The sequence below is a fragment of the Orussus abietinus genome, unplaced genomic scaffold, assembly GCF_000612105.2.
Source record: "Orussus abietinus isolate OABI.00-Male unplaced genomic scaffold, Oabi_2.0 scaffold48, whole genome shotgun sequence".
Lineage (NCBI taxonomy): Eukaryota > Metazoa > Arthropoda > Insecta > Hymenoptera > Orussidae > Orussus > Orussus abietinus.
This window is the reverse complement of record NW_019394242.1, coordinates 439,709-461,154: the sequence shown is the minus strand read 5'-3', so window position 1 is coordinate 461,154 and position 21,446 is coordinate 439,709. Positions and strand designations below refer to the sequence as shown.

At 43.4% G+C, this 21,446-nt stretch overlaps 1 protein-coding gene across 3 annotated transcripts in view; it reads left to right on the top strand.

The window, feature by feature from the left end:
• The window catches only part of LOC105694704 (fasciclin-3), a 409,158-nt gene that overhangs the window by 221,305 nt on the left and 166,407 nt on the right, over nt 1–21,446 (top strand). The window lies entirely within an intron of this gene.

Genomic DNA, 21,446 nt, shown 5'->3' with positions numbered 1-21,446 from the left:
AGTGTTAAATTGATATCGAAGTTTTGAGATAAAAATCGAAGAAGCCAATTTGATGAATGTCATCGAATGAAATGGAGGCGCGCGGTTCCGGGGAATTTCGGGAATTTCGTTTGGTCGGCACTCCTGCAAAATTCGTTCCCGTAGAATTATCCCCTGCCGCAATCATACTCCGGTTTGCATCTTAATGCGAGAAACGCAAGGGTGTCGGGTTCGTTTGGAAGGATAGCTAATGCGATTTATTTTGACAGGAGACGGGCCGGGCAAGCGCGTGTTTGTTCATAAAACATTCAGACCGGCCAATTCGTGCGCAAAAAAGGCGCAACCCGAGCTTTGAATATGTACTCACGGGGGACAATGCCGAGCATTGTGCTTGGGAATTTGACAAGCTTTTTCGACCCTGTTTCGGAGGGTTCGAACGGAGAATAAATGCGACCTGTGACGCGACATTGTGTTTTCTAATAGATCTCAAAGAACGAATTTTATATAGCGCAGGAGATAATACATACGTGCACGTGACAAGTACACGGGGCCAATGTACGATGTTCTCCTTATTGATATTGAATTTTTAATAGACCTCAAAGAATGCCGCCCCATGCATACGATAGTAGACACGTACAAGGAACAAGTGCAAACGACACTGGGCAATTTCTTTCCATACTGACATTATTCTTTAACAGATCTCAAAGAATTAACCCCTTACACCGCGCAAGAGATAATACATATTTGAAAATGACAAGTTCAAGGTGTAATACCGTACGATCTTTCTCTTTATTCCTTTTTCTTTTTTCAATTAATTCCGCGATGAAATGTTGAAACAGAAACCGTGCACCTGCAATGGAGAAGTGGCTAAATCAGGGGGGGTTAAAATTACGGCGAAAATAATTACTCGCGTTTATTTCCGAATTAATTAATTAACACGAGGTCTTTTGCGTGTGCGAGGCAGGGGTTTCACAGGGTATCGATAGCACTTCCTCCGGTTTCAGAAATAAACTCGTCACTCTCGTCGATATATCTCCTCCCGGGGATTAATGAACGGAGCCGCGGTCTTCAATGAAACGTAATCAAGCGGATGGTCCGCGGTTGGATTCTTTTTCGGATTTAATTCCCATTGGTTGCGCGCCGACTAGCCGATCGGAATATTTCACGGGCAAATCAACGAAATCGGAGGTGCCAACGCGCACGCTATTCTGCAATCCACGGCAATTCGACATCGACCACTCGTTATTTAAGCTTGATTACCTTTCCAGCGGTTGATACCCCCGATGCGTCCTGATACCCAAGGTGGGCGGAATCGGACGTTCCTGGGAAATAACTCAAATAAAATTAAAAAAAAAAGTATCGACACGAAACGGGCAGCTTTTCATGAAATACGGAACTGAACTCGCGCCGGACCGGTAGAATCTCGATGTTGGATTTCAAGAAATTCGGTATTAATTATTTTCACCGTCTGCGGCGAGGCATAGAAAATTAACGCGACATCGTCCGACACCTATTTCCGTGGAGTGTCCGAGGGAGCGGATTGAGAAAATCCGCAAAACGCAAGATGTCTAGATTAATCGGCGAGTTCGTCCGCCACAGGGAAAGGGCACAACGGATTCGCCGGAATCTGCATAACGGAGCCAAGTGGTTCATTACTAATTAACAATTTCTGTCTTCTCCGTAGGCGCTGGAAAATCCAGGTCTGCGCGAAATGCGCTGATGCCTGGAATTCTGCAGACAATGGCCCGACGCGTTTCGCGTGCGGCATTAATTCAAAAGTTTCCCAATCCGAGCAGGAAAGCGCAAAGGCATGCTCTCTCGCAAATACACCAATGACTAATGGGCTAAATTGTGTCGAGGGCACAAATTACATTTTCGGCTGATATTAAATCCTCGCGAGTTACGACCCGGACCGCTCCTTGATAAGATGGACACTTGACAGCTGGACTCTACTCGTTAAACGTCGGGACGTGGATTTAATGGGAACCCTGATTCATTTTCCTGGGACTGCACGCGTTTCACCAATTAGAAAAATTCCGCCGAGTATAGTAATTACATTAACGGCCGGTATTAAATCCTCGCGAATCGCGGGTTGACTTCCTCCTTGATAAGATTGATCCTTGACAGCTGGATTTTATTTGTCAACTGTCAAGACGCGTAGGCAGCGAGAACCCTGATTAACTTCCACGGAGCTGCACACGTTTTACCAATTAGCCCTCCCTTTCGAGCAATTAACCGCGCAAATGTGCTCCGAGTCGTCCGTTAAATCACTTTCCTTTATTAATGAGGCGACCGTGATTAATGACGACGGAATAGCGGTCTCATCTTCCTTTGTTTCGCGCAAGACTGCACCACTCGACGGTTCCTCATGATACAAGAAAATCCGACTAATTGGAAAATTAAATCTGAAACGATTAGGGAGTTTCCTTTTATCTATTTCAGCTCCCTGAAACATGCTCTATAATCGCCCAGTTGGTTGAATCGCCATGAAACGGATATCATTTTTATTAATATAACCTCGAGAACGGGCCATATAAGTGTGGAGATTTAACTAGAATTCGATGAATTCCGAGATACGTAAATTAAAGCCCCAGATGCAATAGTACACAAAATGAAATAGTAATCGAACACTTAAACGGGGGTAACTGAAATCCTCTTAAACTCCCGAATATCTAGCTCAACCCAATCACAGGAACACTTTTCAGAAAACCTCACCAAACATGAATAACATCCCGAACTTCAAAACGTTTAATAAAAACGGTTCATCCCTCCGTACCTTGAAACTTCAAATAAACCAGGTCCTCTCGTTTCGCGCATTTCCTTTTGCCGCGAAAAGTACCGAAGTACACATGACATCAAATGTTACTAATAATCGGCTCGAAATACTCGCAATCAAAGGGTCCTTCGGAAGAGTTAATCTACCGACATGTTTTGGGATCGAAAACCCGCTTCGATTAGGAAATCCTATCATTCCCCTTTTCTCCTTTTCTTAATCCTCGCGGTTCGCGGCAAATCCCTCTCGGCTATGAAGGCAGGTGGAATTTTTCCTCGGGGAGAAATATCGGGGCATAAAGGACTGGACGAGATTAAAAGAGTGCCGACAAAGTGGGCGAAATTCCCGAATACGGGGGCGGGAGAATCAATAAGAGGGTCGCGTCGCGTATATAAACCCCGACGCGTGTCTATACGTATATGGCGCGCTTCGAATCGCACGCATCGATCCTCAATGAAACTCGCGTATCTGCTTTTCCCACTTGGGCTGCAATGAAATATAGGAAACGCTATATCGCGCCGCTGCTTAAACCGGATCTCGGTGTACGGTTTATGAAATATGTAAGGCTGCGGCCGTCACGTAACGCGCGGGACAAATCACTCGTTATACATCACCGGGGCCGCCGCCTCCGGCGACCCCGGGGCTCCGACATTTTCCGGAAAAGTTCCTATCGCGAGCGATTTGTTAAGCCCGCGTACCATACGGACTTGATGTGCTCTATTTATTTGGCAGTACTTCGCACAGGCGCCGGGTACTTGGTTTCATTTGACCCATTTCATCTGACGGATCGTACGTAGAGTGGAATCTAGTAGCGAGTCGGGGACGAGAGGCTCGATATTTCCCATACCGATTAGTTCACAATTAAACATACATTTAATTTATTAAACGAAAATCTTGATCATCTCCCCGTTACGAAAAGAAGCGTCTTCTAAAACTCCGTGAAACGATCGCGAAGAATGATAAAATCGATTCGTTTCGCATCCGCCAGGGAAAATTGGTATATTTTTTTATTAAAATTAAACACTGGGATTTAGAGAAATGAATAATACCTAGCTGAAAAACGTACCGAATAACAAAATGTAAAAATATAGAGTCCTACTCTGACGTCTCTAGCTAATAAATCGTAACAATAAAGAATATTCTGAAGGTCCGCGAGAGCGGGAAGAAATATGGGAACCGCTCGGTACAAGTAGTCAATGAAGGAAGCGATCTCCTTTTCGCGGATCCTTGTTCCCCGAGGAATTATGATAAGTTCGGCGATTTCGCATCGGCGGAACGGAGGTTCGATGAATTTTCCGAAATGCTTCCGGGAAATGAAATCCCATTAAAGTCGAGCGGCTTCCTCCAGCATCGTTTTACGGATCCCCTCGGGAGCTCTTCCCGGCCCTTCCTCCGGGAAACCTCGGTAACGCGTCTGATAAACAGTCCGCTATGCAAATCGGACATGCCGAGGAAGTTTCATTCCGAAGGGAAACAAATGCATCCGGAATGTCTTCGACGCGCTATAAACAAGGCGCCCGTAACTGGAATTTTTCCCGAAGGGGCGTCCGAGGTTTGTGTGCACCGCACAGCCGATGCACAAAACAAGAATCGCGAGAGAGGGACGCGACGGGGGGAAAGAAGTCGGAAATGGAATAAGTTTGGTTATTAAATAGTTGTTACTCTGGTTGGAGCTCTCCTGTAGCCGTTCTCTACGGTCGGATAAGAGGCGGCCGGGAGAGGTGGGCGGGGGAGGAACCAATTGTAATAAAGGAGACTGTAATATCGAACGAGCTATTGCCTCGATATTTCCGATATCCGTGCAGATCGGAACCGTGGATACCCGGCATTGTATTCACGCAGAGCCGGAGTACATGCGAACGACGTTGTTTCGCTTTTTGTGCATCGCCTCGTCTTTTCCTTACTCGGCTCTTCTCCCTTTCCCCTTAACGTGCGCTTCTTTTCCCCGCTTACCGGCCCTCTCCTTTTTCCTTCCCGGTCCTTATTATTAGTTTCTTCTTTTTTTTTTCTTCTTCTTCTTCCCCCGCGGTTTTTAAAGACGGCAATTAAGCGCTCCTGGTCGCTCCAGCATCCCTCTGCCTCTGGTTCTCTATTTTCGTTCCAGCGGACTTGGATCTCTCGACGGGAATTGTTGCGTCGATGTAGAACGCGCGCCTTTGAGTGTAACGTGCCAATTTGTGGAAATAGGAGAAATTCAGAAATCGTACTCGTACCCCAGTGGAAGATATTCGCTTTTATACGGAATCTGCCCAATTTATACGAAGTAGTGGAATTCACGTTTCATACACGTAACACTAATAGAAATAGAGTGGCAGGTATAAAAATTAAACGTCTTTCCACCTACGGTTTTTTCTCCACTTTTAATATACAGTTACAAGAAGCGTTGATTTAACGCGTTATGTTTTCGATGAGTTTATTCATAGTCGAGAAGATACGTGTACTTTGACGTAACGTTTTTACGTTATTTAAACGGATAGCGAACGACTGTAAACGATTATTTTACGTACGGATTACGTTTAAACGACGTTCGTCTTACACGGCTGAAACGATAGCTTCATAAACGTGGAATAGACGTTATATCAACGTTGAATTTGTCGTGGAAACGGCAGACATTGGAATGGGTAAGAGAAAAATGTTTTTTTTTTTTGCAACGCACTTGATATGATCACTGTCAACGGTTTTACCTTATTTCTCAACGTTTATTCCACTGTTTTGTGTTTATTGAGTGTATAGCAGAAATTGTTTTGTTCAGAGTAAAACGTTCGCTTTTCTATGTAACGTATCAATTTGTAGAAATTGCACAATTTCAGAAATAACAGTTGTCATCGGGGTGAAATTTTATATTTTATATGTAACGTGCAAGATTTTGGAAATAGTGGGAATTCTTTCCAAGGCGAGAAATGTCGAAACTGTCTCGAATGATTAACGGCATAACATCAACTCTTGGCACTTCGGTTTAGATACTGATTTTCTGTACGTGTAAGGAATTGTATTATGATTCTCTTTCGACCGATTTCAAACGTTCAATCTCCCTTCAGCCCTGGGCGAGTTCACATCCATCATGCAGGAGTATTGAACACTTCTAAATCCCACCGGTGACGGTGGCTCGAAATACGTCTCAAAGGGTTGAATCTCGGAAATAAATTCCTTGTTTGCCACTTCTTGGAGCTCTTCGATAACACGGGTGATCTGTCTCCCAAAGTCCGCAAAACAGTAACGCGAGGAACAAGACATCTTTCTCACCGAGAAACCACCAAATACCTCAAATCGATCAATAATCACATTCCGAAAAATAAACCTTACCCTCATAATATTTCATTACGTGAAAATTATTTCATACTTTCTTTCTAATACTTTCGGTTTTTTCTACCTTAGCAATGTACGAGAATAAAAATCATTGAAATTGAACCTTCTAAATAAATGAGAATTATTATATATTAGTAATTATTTTAAACCATTCCTCCCCAAATTGCCCGTATGCGTACGGTACAGGTTGCTTTGGGCATAATTATTTTTATACTTTCTTGGTATTATTTTCACCTCTCCTCCAGATAAATATACAATACTAACACAAATATGGATCTAAATAATAATTAACTGCAACCGACAAAAAGCGTTTCACTTTCCGAATCGGGCCCCTTTCATACACTCGAACTTACACGTTTCCCCGTGCCATAAGAAGTTTCATTCTAAAAATTCTAAAAATTATTAAACAAATTAACTTTCAACCCCCCCAAGAAATTTTCCTCTAAACCGAGTCAGTTCGCGTGGTGTCCTCAAATAAAAATTTTCTTTCTTTTTTTGGAAATAATGACGGGAATTTAGGAGCTCGAAGGCTGCGGGGAGATTTGCGAGTGACGTGGGCCGATTTTTCCGGGGAAGCGGGGGAAAACGCGGGAAAACGCTAGAGGCCGGGGGCCACGGCAAGTCCTGGACGTGCAGCGCGAACAAGACTCTCATTGTTGGGCCCGTGATAAACGACAAGGCGATAAAACAGCGGCCGCCAGGCGACGATGGCTCGCCCTTTGAGAGATGGCCGCTGTTTCTGGCAGAAATCCCGGATAAGCCGCGATCCGTCCACATTTCCCGACTTTAAGGTGATGTGAAAGTGACGTCGAAGAAGTTTTGTTTATAAAACTTTTCTCCCAACTCGATTTACCGAATAATTTGAAACTTTACAACGTGAATAGGGAGACTACGAGGAAGGTCCCGAAGCTCATAAAATTTTAATTCTTTTCAAATTTGTTTATATGTATTTTAAAAATAGTTTATAAAAAATGAAATTTCGCGAGTTTCAGGACCTAACTTACAATTGTTAGGGTGTACATATTCGCGTTTTAAAGTATGAAACAATTTGAGACACCCAGTTCGGAGATAAGTTTTATGAACGAATGAGCTTTCGGGTGCCACTTTCACGCCCCCTTAACACTCTCAAGTCGAAATTGTAGTCCTACGTCGACGAAAGTGTATCTACCCTTCCGCACCTTTCAAGAAAAGTGTAGTACCCTCGTTACCCTCGAGGGTAAAAAGTGCAGACAACGCGAACAAATCTAGAGTCACAAGACGTAGTTCCAAACACCATCATATTTTATACTTAGCCCCCTCGTATTCCTCGCCGTGACGCTTTTTCGTGTCGCGAATTGGACTTACCCCCTGCCAAAAGGAGTTTCCGTTAAAAAATAAAAGCGAATGTCTTTTAATCCTCTTTGGACGGAGATTTGCGAGAAAACGAGGAAGTTTCGAAAGCACGACGAGGTCTCTAAAACGAGACAAGTCTTTCTCTTCCCCGCGATCTATAAAGACATCCGATCCTTCAATTAAGTTTGATGGTGCTTGTCTCTGGGCTGGAACAAGGACTTTTAATCCCATTATTGGTAGATTCCCGGCCCGTAAAAGAAAATACCCCTAGACGGTCGTGTTTAATGCAACAATTCGATTATCCTCGATGGCTTTCCACTTTGGACCCGTTGAGGGTCAAGTTTGTGTGTTTACGAGCTTAGCTCGATGAAACTATCGAGGCGAGAGAACTTTTATCGTCCTGGCGCTTTTCGATAGACATCACCCGAGTTAACCGGGCTCGTCCTCTGGATACCCGTAAAACTTCTCCGCGAAAAACAAATTTCCAATGAATTTCGGACAGGGTCGAGGGGTCTCTAAGTGGATTCCTTTGGCCGCGAAAAAACGCTCCTTTTAGGGAAACGCTTACACCAGAGACTTATTCCACCGCGTTCCATTTCTCCGTCTGGAATTGCAATGCAAATAAGATTGCATGCACAATAAATCTCCTCGCCGTGTCGGACGTTCTACTTCATTCCCCGTGGGACCCGAATCGATGAAAATATTTTTCCCCCAACCAGGTCGATTCGCGTTCCGCAAATGTGACGGAAAATTGTGGCGCATACCCACGACGTGGCTGTCTGGGGAAGCATTTTGTTACGATGTGATTGGGTGCTCGACGATTGGTGGAGTGCCAACGAAATGATCGTAATTGAACCGATTTCTATCGAGTGGAGTCGCGTATTTTGCGCCGATAACGCGAAAGGACGTTTTTCGTTACGTAATCGGTTAACCGCTGTAAATCTACATTTTTTTTATTTTTTATTTTTCTATTTGCTTTTTCAGTTTATCACGACACATGGCTGAATCAATGGGAACGGTGATCAGGAATTTCAGGTCATCAAAGAAATGACACTCTTTCGTAGCAACCAAGTCCTATCGATTGTCGACTCTTCATGAGACCCTGTATATTTTATAATTACACCTAATGGCATTCCATCACTGTTTAAAAATCCGTTTTCAATGTGTCGCGGTTGGACTGGGAAAATATCCCGAAGTTTGAAGTCACGTAACTCGAGAGTCCCTCGGGACCAGGAGTACCGCCTGCTCCGGGAAGGAAAAGAAGGAAAGGGAAGGAATTCCCGAGTCGGGTCCTGCGGCGGAAGGCGTCCCGATGGATCCTATTAAAATCTCATTCGCTTCCCTAGGCCATATCCTGATACCAGCGGCTGAGCCCGATAAGGCAAGCCGCGCCCAAGGAAAAGCGAATCGCGGCCCGAATCCAAATTTTCAACCTTCTTGGACTCTTTAATTACAGACCTGGAAGTGATATGAAAGGGTCGTTCTACACGTATTAAAACGTGAAAATATTTATAAAACTTGTCTTAAAACTGGGTGTACCGTATAATTTGCAACCTCAACGCGTGATTATGGAGGTCCCAATAAAAGTATCTCGAAACTCGCGAAATATCATTTTTCGAACAACAAATTGTTTTCCTTGTCCGGGTTAAATATAACATGTTTCTTTTTTTTTTAAGAAAAACAACATTTCCATTCAAATTATTCAATGCATTGTTACGTCCCACCAAAGCACATTTCCTAATTCTTTAAGTGAAACTTCTTTTGGGAGGGTCTAACTCGCGACACGAAAAAGCGTCACGATGAAGAGCACGGCTGGGGGAAGGACAAAATATGATGGGATTTGGAACTACGTCTGGTTTCTCTGCTGCGCCTCACCTTTCCACTCCTTATTTGTTTATCTGTGCCTGTTTCTGTATTTGTTTACAGAACGCTAAGCTGTCCCTCGGCCGCTTGCCGTTCGGGTTTTTCTCGAAGACCGAGGCTCGGGTCCTTTCTTAATTCATCCTGAGGTTTCAGTCTTTCGTGGAGAGTCCACGGACGCGTTTCGGGTTTAATGAGTTTATAGTGTGACGGTCAGCATATATAAACAGAAGTTCTTCCTTCTACACGGGCCTTCGATAGCCCAGCGGTTACTCTCACCGCTCGTACCGCGTTGTCTCTCGTGTTCGAATCCCGCTCAGGACAGATTTTTCGGTGTCTACGGCAGGGTCTGCCTGATAGCCATACTGATGACTTCACATAGGCAGACCCGGGACGAACAACGACAATGGGTACACACCTACACGCCTGATAAACCCAAAATGGGAAAAGGTTTGTGAATGACTTCGTGTTCGCGCCGAATTAGCAAGAGCTAAATCAATAATTATCATGACCCGTGTGGTTCAAGCTAGCCTCTGCGTCCTGTCGCGCCGTCCAGGCGCGCCGACCACACTTCAAGGGTCGACAACGGCGTCGACCCCCTGGAGGTAGGGTCGTCGTCGCGACACGTCTTTTGAGCTCAATTCGTAACGCGCCTTTCTTCATCCGCAACTGTCTCCTCCAACTCATCTGGAAAATGTCGTTCTAAAGTTCCCAAGAAAACCTTCGTACTTCTCGATCACGTCCGCAATTAGGACAATTTATGGTTTCCGCTCTTTTACGCTTCTTCTAGAGCTTCTCCAAATTCTCGAACGACAACCGCATACGCAGTCCCCACTTACGCCTGTGGAACTGCCTAAAATCTCCCTTTCCTCAACGTTCTTCTAGACCAATCGGCTGCATCCAAAAATGCAATTCGCCGATCTTCTTCAAAACTCCGCCTCTGAAATCTCTCTCTGGGACCCTCTTATTTTAAACTTTGGTCCCAACCACCAGATCCGATTGAACAGCCGTAGCGACCATCAGCGTCCCGGCATTACCGCGTCCTTCGGTCTCCCGCGCGACTTTACGCGTCCGCGGTATCTAGCGAGATAGCTTCGATCTCCCGCGAGATCAGCGATTCTCCACTCTTACGCGCTTAACTTCTCTAAGTCCACTCATGCTAGTGGCCCGCTCAACTAGGCATTCATAATCGTGCCGTTACCCTTACTCCGTGATCTCATTGTCAATCCGCTTTAACTGTAAGGTTCTACCAGTGTTAAATAAATGTTTAAGTTTCGTTAACCGCACCTCACACCCAGTACTTCTCTAGCCGTTCCTCCGCGAATCGAACTAATATAACATTCAAAGGTCCTTCGAGCCGTGGATCGTGGAACGGAACAAATATACGAACAATCTCTCTCTCTCTCTTAACATAACATAACACTTCGATAACATTCATTTCCCACCTAAGGTCGAGATTGCTTTCATCTCGCAGGCATCCTTGAATATTTTTTTTCGCTTGCAAAACGCATCCTTTGGCATCCAGAATTCCCCCTTTCTTCTCCTAATCTTCGTTATGATTTGTAGATTTTCTTTCCTAAATTTAGATTTTAGATTTTTAATTTCTTAAAAAATCTAGAACAGCATTATGAGCCCCTTATCACGACTAATATCAACGTCGGGGATTGAATTGAACTTTTAAAAAGTGATTGATCAAATTAACTTCTTTTGCCTGTGAATTATAACTGTGATAGTACGTGCGATTAATTGGTCGGATCGTAAAAAATAATGGACACTCATCATGAAAACTGTTCGTTGATGCGAAATGCTTTATTAATTAATGGGGAGGGGGGAAATGTTTAGTCGTTTCTTCGATCGTCTCATAGTATAAAATGCTCATTGAGGGTTAAAATCAGTTCGTGTTGTACATTATTAGGGCGTGAAAAATGATGTCGTTGTACAAGAATCCCTTTCATAAGATGTTGCAAAATTCCGTAACCGTCTGATGGGTTTCCTCTTAGTGCTCGAATAATTATATTTTAACCAGATTCTATCGTGTAACACGTGTTCGGCATTATGGCAGAATTGATAAAAAACCCCGAGTCAAATATAAGAAAGAACAAGCTGGCGATTCAGTTCTCGAGATAGACTTAACGATTAGCTTTCGGGACGCCTCTCGAAGTACCGCGGAAAGCTGTACTCCTCCTTCCGAGGATAAATAAATTTTTTAATATTCCCCCAAACCTTGAGAATTTAATCAAGGAAAAGATAAAGAAAGATAAGAAGGAAAAGAGTCGAGGCGGCGAGAACGAAAGGCTAGTAGACAGGCAATAAAACTCCTGGAGATTTATTAACTGCAGTCCGGATGTGCGCGGGACGTGTTTAATTAAATTAAAAATACTATTTCCCGTAATAAAACCGTAATAAAGGTGCGTCTTGTTTAATGCCGGAGGTATCGGGAATCGGGCGCAATATGAAAGGGGAAGCTTTCATTATTCTCGAGCGAAGAGTTCGCAAAGTTTTAGTTACTCGTAACCGTAACAATATGTACCTTAACTTGCGAATTGCATATACCTGTATGTATAAGAGAAATTCTTTCCATCTTATTTTTGATCTGCGAAATAAAAGAAACAAGGGAGAGCGGTCACGAAAAACATGTTTAAGTGAATCTTGCAATAAAATAGATACAATAACAAGATTTTAGGGTAAGTGTTATCGCGCCAATCATATTTAAACCAAAGAAGTACAGGTATACTAATCATTTTGCAATGTATCGGGTGCAGAGAATCTCAGATAATTAATTTGTTGATTAAACATTATAAATGGTGCACTTTGAAACTGAATATTCGCCCTGGATCGTCTTTGAAATTATTCATCTGAAAACAAGTAGTATAGTGCATCGAGATGCATTTTCGGCACGTAGATTGGCACCCATTGAGGTGTGAAGTTAAAACGCGCGGGCGGGGGTGAAGAACTAAAGCCAGGAGGGGAGGGGGTGAAACATTTGGGATGAGGTGGCGGTTATAGACGGAAATTAGACCGCAAAGTTGAACAAAGTTTGTGACGTTGACGGGCCCGTTTTGTTTACACGGGGGTTCGAAACCAATCTTCCGGCAACTCCACCAGCACCGCCTTGATTGATGCACCTCGACGCCTTTGTTGCATAAATTCTTCTCCTATCGCGAATGCATCTGTCCTATACAGCCGAAAATACCGATCTACGTCGAGACCGCATGAAGAGAAATAGTATCCATTTAACATTAATGCGATGTTTCTTTTGTATATAAAAAGGAATTAGAAAAGACTATTACGGAAAATAGGGATTTAAAATAGTGAATGGAAAAACGTGATAAAATGTGAGCCAAAATGATAGATTCAGAGTTTTCCTTCCCAGTAAACGGAACGTATAATTAAATAATTGTTCATCGTTTGTAAAGTATTGAAAATATTTGTTCATTAACCCCTTAACTTGTGCGCTCGAGTTAATTCGAGCGGCGTTGTATTCTATGCTACTATAATTTTTCACACTCGAATATAATCGAGAATTTTATTTTTTTGCCAAGACAATGTTCTAGTGTTTTTTTACATAAAAAAATTGATTTTTTTTGGTCGGTTTTTTTTTAAATCTGTGCATTAAGGGGTTAATATAATAGGGGTCTTGGGAATATATGAGATATGGTTCGAGGGGTACCTCCCACAGGATCGGCGCTTTTAGGTTCGTTTTATTATTGATTGTATGAGCCTAAGATAAAGCAGGGATATTCGGGAACCGTGCTGGAGGACTGGACGGCAGATCTGTTACATAAAAAGAAGCATTATCCCTCGTACGAAGGAGCTACCCTCGAACTAACGCCCCCCGTGACAGGTACTCCGAAGTGCCATTTTAATCCCGCTCTTCCGGCACTAAATCAAATCCCGGGAAAGATGGGAGGAATTTTATTTCTTAGCGCGCGTTCCCGCGAAATCCGGGAAATGATCCATTGCGAGGAACCTAAGGGAGGAACCCAAGAGCGAGAGGGAAGATGGGATTACAGATGCAAAGCGGCGCTTGGAGAGGGACGGAACGAGCTGGAAGCGAAGAGCTGGTGGTGGCGTGAAAAAGAGGCGAAAGAACCGAAAGAGGGACAGAGGGAAAATCAAAGTGCACTTTGTTCTCGTTTTCGCGCAATCCAATCCCACCGGAAGTCCCGAGACTTTTGCCTTTGGGAGAGCCAAGGAGGCCCTTGCGAGTCCGCGGTCTCAGTCGTGAGCAAAGCGTGCACTTTTGGGCAAAGGAGACACGCGAGACGCATCTTCAGGGTGATGCGCCTCCCCGAGGAAATCGCTTTTCCCCCGGGACTGGCAATTTCGCGGATACCGCGGACCTGCACACGCCTCGGAGTAACTCGGACGATTCGCCCGATGAAAGACGGGACCAGGCATCGTTTCGCGATTTTTCCCCTTTACAGGGCAATCCAACTTCTTGCGAGGGACGAGGGGCCGCCCAAAGCCCCGGCGATTTATCAAACTCGAACTCCTCGATGCCGCCCGCAACGGGAGCTTTCGGACAAAGCGCTTTATGTTCGCAACTCGGGTTTTCTGAAGCTGGTGCTCTTTGTAAGCAAGGAGGAGAGGACCGAGCGAGGATTTCTTTTAATTGTAGCCGGAGATTGCGTTGTTTAAAATTTAGGCCAATATCGATCTGGCGGGTGGGGCTTGAAACGATAAGGTCGTTCCATGTACATCGAAAAGTGTTCGTGTAGGATTCGAACTTCCCGACCTGATCGCAAAGAGAGCTTTCAGACAAAGCCCTGTATGTCGATGCAGCTCAGGATTTCCTGTGACCGTCCTAGTCGAAATTGTAATCCATTTTAAGTATGCATAACTTACGTAAGCACTATTTTAGTCTTATTTAATCCTTTAAGACCGCGATGTGCCTCGAAATAATACAAATTCGCCGTACATAATACGAATTAAGGTCTATTTTAGGTTATTCCTATAAGTAGAAGACATGGATATATCTGCCACCTTTAAGATCTAAAGTAGGATTTCGGTTGAATTGAAGTTACCCTGTTTTACTTGGCTCCTTTGTAATCATGGAAGGGATAGACCGTGGAATGTTTTTAATTCATGTAGATGAAAGTTATTTCAAGCTGTCGTTGGCCTGATAAGCGATGCTCCGATAACTTGTATGAGATGGCCATCTTATAAGGTTATGTTCTATGCTACACGTTAGGTGGGATCATAAGAAAGAGGCTCACCCCGAAGATGAAGTGAAGAATCGTTTTATAATTCTTTGTATTGGAAATCAATCCACTTTGGTGTTATATAAAGAGAGCAAAAAAAAAAGAAGCTGCCGCGATTAATCAAACTCGAAGTTCTGAAAGCCCCCAGAGCGGGTACTCCAATGGAGAATACTTTATTGTAGTCTCGATTTGATCACTCTTTTAAATGCCGACATGAACGATTGCATTATGAGCGATGAATGAAGACACTTCACAGAATATCATTACGATGTGATGATACGTTAATTTCGGACATACGACTATAAAACGCGGTTAAACGGCTCGTCAGTTCTCTTGCAAAAAAAGAAAAATCGACCCACTACGATTGCCCTATACCTTTGACCAAACAGAATTTATTCATACATGAAGGCCTCTCGAGCGAATCCCTGAATTTCGACACTTTCTCAACAATGCAAAGATAATTAAATATTTATACAGAACTCGTAAAATGTGCAGAGATTATTGCATAAGGTTGAATTTGCATCTCGCGTTCGATTCGCTCATCGAAAGTAACTCGATTGACGATACCCGTAACCCGCGACCATAACGCGTCCGGAATATCAATATGATACTTTCGTCGACACATTAAATGTCATATATTCGGGCAAGTGGCTCGTTTTCCGCGCAATTCCGCCGTTTCACGAGTCGGCGTTAATGCGTCCTCAAAACGCGCACAGATAGACGGGCCAACGGAAACGCGTCGTCAGAAATTAGCCGCGACATATTTGCCGAACGTATGAATTAAACCGGATGGTAATGGCGTTGTTGTAAATAATTCGCCGCGGCGGTTGTTCCCCACCGGAACACCCGCCGGCGGATGCGGGGCGATGCTTTAATGGAGATGCGCCCGCGAGACCGGTGCAATTCATGTACGCTCAAAATTTAAATAAAGGAAGTATCTTTTCGGTCACGAGGCGATGGGAGGCTGCAGAACGCGCGTTAAAATTCCCTTTCAGCCGAAAAATACTGGGCGCACACCCCGGCGGATTAATTTCCATTTATGGCCCATTACGCCGATTAATTATTCCCGGGAAAAGTCCCCGAGTATATACCTATATAATCGCCCATTACGGGGAAAATATTCGAAGATGGTCATAAGGACGATCGTTAACGTCCTTGCAAATCTATTTGCCGTTTCAATGCGGCGCCGCATTGTTCCCCGTGCGCTCTATTTATGCGCCGCATGTAAATCGAGCGCGATTTGGTGCACGGCTTCGTCCAGGTAATCAATTTCGCAAGTATAACCTGATATCTGCCCAATCGCCGGTGAAATTTGTCGCGAAATCGTTTATTAGGTACGGGGAAAAATCACACCCGATAACGGGCGTCTTTATCGATCCACCCTTTTGGCACCGTTTGTCGAAATTCCCATTCCAGAGCTCCGGTCGTACTTCCAGGCGCGCCGCAACCGTAGAAACGGGATGCTGAGAGGAATTTCATTGGGGGGGGAGGGGGGGGGGGAGGAGGAGAAAATAAAAGAGGGAAATGAAAAGGCAAAAAGAAAATTCCGCCGTAATCGAGTTAGTGCTCGCCGGTTGGCAGGACACTGGATTCCCGAGTATTTTGCACATGCCACGGATGTCGGGCGGAATTTTTTAATATCGAACGGTATTCTCTGTACGACTGGGAAATCTCGCTGGACCTGGGAGAAATTTATTCGGCTACACCAAGCAGTTTAATGAGTCCGAAAATCATTCGACGTGTAGGTCAAATAAGCTCCCTCTTGATCCTATTTCACTCTTTAAGTCCTACTTTACCTCATGTACGTCCTGTTTAAATCGATTTAAGGTGAAGTGAAACCCCCGTTCAAATCAGTCGATTCGAATACAACACTTTTTTTTAAGGGTATTAGACCAAACTGTCCGAAACTTTGACACATCACTCCTGATCATTTAAGAATTGTCCTGACTCATTCAAAATGTGGATTTTTGGAAAACATTTTTTAACTTAGCCCAGACGAGAACCAAAATGGCATCGAGCTCTCATATTTTGATCAATATACAATTATCGAAGGCTCCGATATGAGAAACGAAAGGGTCAGGACAATTTTACGACAATTTAGAACACTCGTATATGTTACCCTCCTTTGTATTATCTTAACCCTGATTTACGGCCTATAATTAGAGGTTCTAGGTGGGATGAAAATTTCAATTTAGGGATATGCGAAATTTCTACCTCTCAATCTCCTTTCCAAACGAATCCTCCCAGGCCATTCTTTCCGCGGTCTGAATATTATAATAATAAAAATATGTGACTATCAGTAGGGAAGGATACTGTAATAAATTCGCAATGTCGCGCCTCTCGGAGCCACCAGGTGAATCCATTAAATATGGGCGTTCTCGTGGTAGCCCGATTGTCACGCGATAACTATAACAGCACGGAGGCCGGGCATTAGGGCGATTAAAATTAATGTGGATCGCCCGACACCGGGGTCGGGTCGGCTTGGTCGGGGCTCGCTTAAATATTAATAAGCACGGTCTGTGGACCCGAAGGTGGATGATCGGCACCCCTCCTTAGAGATTCGAATCTCGAGTCGGGTGGAGGCGCCTTTCCCTGCCCAACGACACGCACGGCGAAGCGTTCGCGACGACAGTGGTGCGGTGGAAACGCACGTTTCGTGTCCCCCGGGAGTAATGGCCGAGGGCGCGGTTCCCCAACTGGCCGGAAGTGGGTGTCAAAATTTTATCAGAATTTTTCGGGGGGTGACCTCATCATTCTGGACGCCGGGGCACGCAATCGGTCCCACTTCCTGGTGCGTGCACGCACGTGGGTACCGTCACTCGGCCCTGCATGTGCGTTACGGAGTCTTTCTGGTGTTAAGAGCCAAAAAATATGATCCTTTGGAATTAAAGAAAATGAATCTATGCGTCTTATTAACTCATAATATTTTCAGTATATTTATCTGCATTTTAAGACAATCTTTTTTTTTTAATTTTTTTTGAAGCAGAAACGTTTAAGTGTTTCAGTCATTCGCACTTTGATGAGGTGTCTCAAAAGAGAAAAAGTATCTCAATGGTAACCGTAATGTCGGCTGCCGTAGAAGTCTGAGGCGGAAGAAAGCAAAAAGATTCTTAGTCTACACGGGTACGACTATCGTCAAAACTAGGATTATGTAGAAACATCGTGAAATATTAAACCGGTACCATTTTAAAAGAAAAGTTTCAATTTTGTGCGCAAGAATGGTTTATATTTTGAGTCGTGAGTTTATTAGTAACCTAATGTACCTGCGTTGTATTTATAACTTATAGTTATATGTATAAAATGATGAAATTAATAAATTAAATAAATTATCTTTTCGATTTGTCGATACAAAAAGTCAACTTTAACAGCCCTAATTACTAGGGAGATCCCTTAGGTTCATCCGACTCATTATAATAGGTTACGTCGAATTTTGGATAGGGCACACATTGCGCGTTATTTCCGATAGCGACTGGGGGCTCTTCTTCCTCACGCCTGTCGCATTATTTAACCCCCCCCCCCCCCGGGGGGTGTCTTTTCCCTCAGGTGCAGGAAATCCTCGAGTTTCCATTCCGGACTTCCGGCCCCGATCGGCGTGCCCCGACAAATCCCATAAATTACAGATATTCCGACGTTCTAACGACTGTTGACTCTGGCCCTAATTCTCAGGACCAACATCCGGGATAGCGTTAACCCTAATCTCGTTACCTCTCCGTTCCTGATGAACAAATACTTACTTCTGAAAGTTAAGGTTGTCCGAGTTGGTGCTCCCGGATGCAACGCGCGACATGTCAGGAAAGCTGATTGAAGCTCGACATGCAATTGCGGAAGGCTAACTCGGCCTTCTTGCCCCTCTTCAAGTTCAGGGCTACTGCAATTCGAGGATAGTCCGGGCCCTGGGAATCTGAAATAATTTAAAGGGAAATAGATCCATCTTTCTTGTTCACCCGCAATGCCACGTAAATATGAAATAAGGATAAAGTTCCGAAAGCGCATACCTCCGATTAATTTGAAACTTCGTATACCCCTGTACTTTGACCCGCTGATTACGAATATGATAGGGACAATTGGTGCAGATGATATTTTCAAGGTGAAACTTATTGTTAATGAATTTTGCAAATTTTCACGTTATTTCGATTCGTATAGGTTTAAGAGAAAACAGTTTTAGACAATAATTGCAGCTTTTGATATAATGCATCTTTTATGTTGTATATACTTTTCTTTTTTGTAAAGGCTTTACTTTTCGAGATAAGGGAGATATATTTCTGAAATACAAAATTAGTTTATGTAACTAACCTAACTTCTTTTTTATATGTGGATGGGGGGACTTCGCCACATAAAGGTCTCCTGCCGTTAATCATACTTTTATGGTTTAGGAATATATCTGATGTTTCTCGAAAAGTAACAGTTTCGGAGAAAAAATGTATTTTTTCGAGAGCTACAACTATTATCTGAAGCTTTTATATCTTAAATCTATAATAATCGAAATAATTTAGAAAGTAAAAAATAACAATAATTTTCACCTTGAAGATAACATTTGCATCAATTCTCATTGTCATATGCTTTATCAGTGGATCGAAATACATGGGAATACAAAGTTTCAAATTAATTAGAGGTATGTGCTATTCGGAACTTCACCTTGGAATAATAATAATCAAAATTAACAAAGACTAGAAAATTTGCGAATGCATTTTATATACGTCACCGTGAACTGGAATTACTTGGACGCCTTCTTAAAATGTTTATTTAGATAACTTCGATGCTAATCAATATTTTGATCCTAACTAAATTCACCGGACACAATATCGACATAGCAAAGCTAATTAATGCAGAACCTAAAATATTAAATTAAAAAGAGAAAAGAAAACACCAATGTTTCCACTGATCCTAAACTTCACTTTCGTTCGATATCGAGTGCCTAAAATTCACATAAAAATATTCTCCAAATTAGGAATTATATATATTTCCACAGGGAGAAAACGAAGTGCACTTCGTACCTACACCTGACATTGATGGAAATAAATTGCTTTCAAAAATTATGCCTCTTCGTGCAACACCTGCATGTAGACCCTGCCACGTTTCCATCAAACGAGCACGAGCACTCATGGGAATAGGTTTGCGTTACTATTCCAAAAATAATAAAAGGTAAAAGCGCCCTACCGCGGATCAGCTGCAATGGAAATAAGTTCCTCCTACTTTGCATAGTTATCCTTATCGAGACGGTATCTCCTCTCCAACGGGTCGGCATTTCATTCGAACGCAGGCATAATTCCTATTCGTGGTCACCCCTGCACATCCGGTGTCCAATAATCTAAATTAACCCAGTTCCGACCCCTGGGTCGGTGTCGGCGTTACCTAACGCCGAGGTAAATAATAATACCGAAGCTACGAATGCCCCGAATCTACATTTGCGGTGGACACATCCGTTACCTTCCAGCTCGCGTGACCATCTCGCGATTAAAGCGACGCAAAGGAAAGGAATTTAATGTATTAACCTCTTTGTCCACGCCCGGGTTCCGCGAGGCCCCGATAACGCGGATAACGCGCCGCCATGTTAATCGGGCTTTATAACGCGGTTGCGTTAACGAGACCGAATCACGGCCGCCGTGTTACGCGCCGCCTCAAATTAGAGGTTATTGCGACGAGAACCCGTGCTTACGATCGACGTTAATACATAAATTATTTGGGGACCCCTTTGATAGCGATATAGTTATCGGCGCGCTTATCGGCGTCGTTTGCGGGACGGATAATTACTCGCGGCTGCAGCAACCGTCGCGCCTTTGGGGAGCGGGCAGTTTTGCAGTGGGATTTGTTATTACTTCGTATTGCCCCATGAATATTATATTACGGGGGAAACAATATCGAGGGGAGAAATGTAGAGAGAAATTATGATGTTTAAAAAGGAACCCTGAAACGTGCAATAGTAACGCTCGCGTCCGACCATAGAGACCGAATGTTATTGCAGGATTAATTACAAACTAATTAAATTACGTCATTCTGACGTTTCTTTTTTTTTCCTGTAATTCCAGAAATTCGATGATACGAGTATGTACGGGCGGAGCGATGTGATTATGTATGGAGAGGGCTTGAACGTTGAAGGAGAAATTTCCTTTCATGGGGAGGGAGCGACCGTTTTCGTTCCTCCGGCTTTTCCGGTTTACAGGGTCGATTCGGAGTACAAGACGGATTCGGCTGAGATTCCCGGATTTCGGAAGCTTTGGATCTTTGGCCTCTCGCTTCTACCAAGGGCTGAAGATATCCGAGCTCCTTGAACGCTTCCCAGGGGTGAGATCGTTGCCACCTCATTCGGCAACCCTTCCCCAATGTGTATTTACATACGATCCTCTCCGTGTCATCGCCTCCGAGCTATTTCGGAATCTTCCTTCCGGATATCGGGACTCCGGATATGCAAGTGCTAGACATTTCCGGCTAGAGGACTTTATTGCTTCCTGCGAGCGAAAGAAACGATTTACTAAGCCCGTTGACAACGAGCGTTTTTCCTTTTTCCTCCTCCTTTTCATCTCGCTAGGAATCATCCACTGCGTAAAAGTCATAAAAAAGTATATTCACTAAAAAAGAACTAAACAATCCCCGATGATTTTCGGAGCCCACTAAATGTAAAAATATGTACTTGAATTGTTTGCCAAAAATTGCAATATCTGAAAACCATAATTGTGCACATCCGATAACAATATATATCGTTAGAATAATAAATTAAGAGATTTATCAGATATTATAAATCATTCTTTCAGGAACTACCCTTACGCGCTCGAGACTGGTTACCGTGGACATAATTATTTTCATTTAATTTAAAACATCAATAATTAATCGTGACTATGACACCCTAACACCAAGAAAAACGTTTACACAAATTGCCTCAATACTGCCACAAATATTAACATAAATACCGATGAACTGTAAACATTTAATTTCCGCAAATTGCTTTAAGACACAAAGATTAACGTAAATAATAATTAACCGTAACAAAGAGCGTT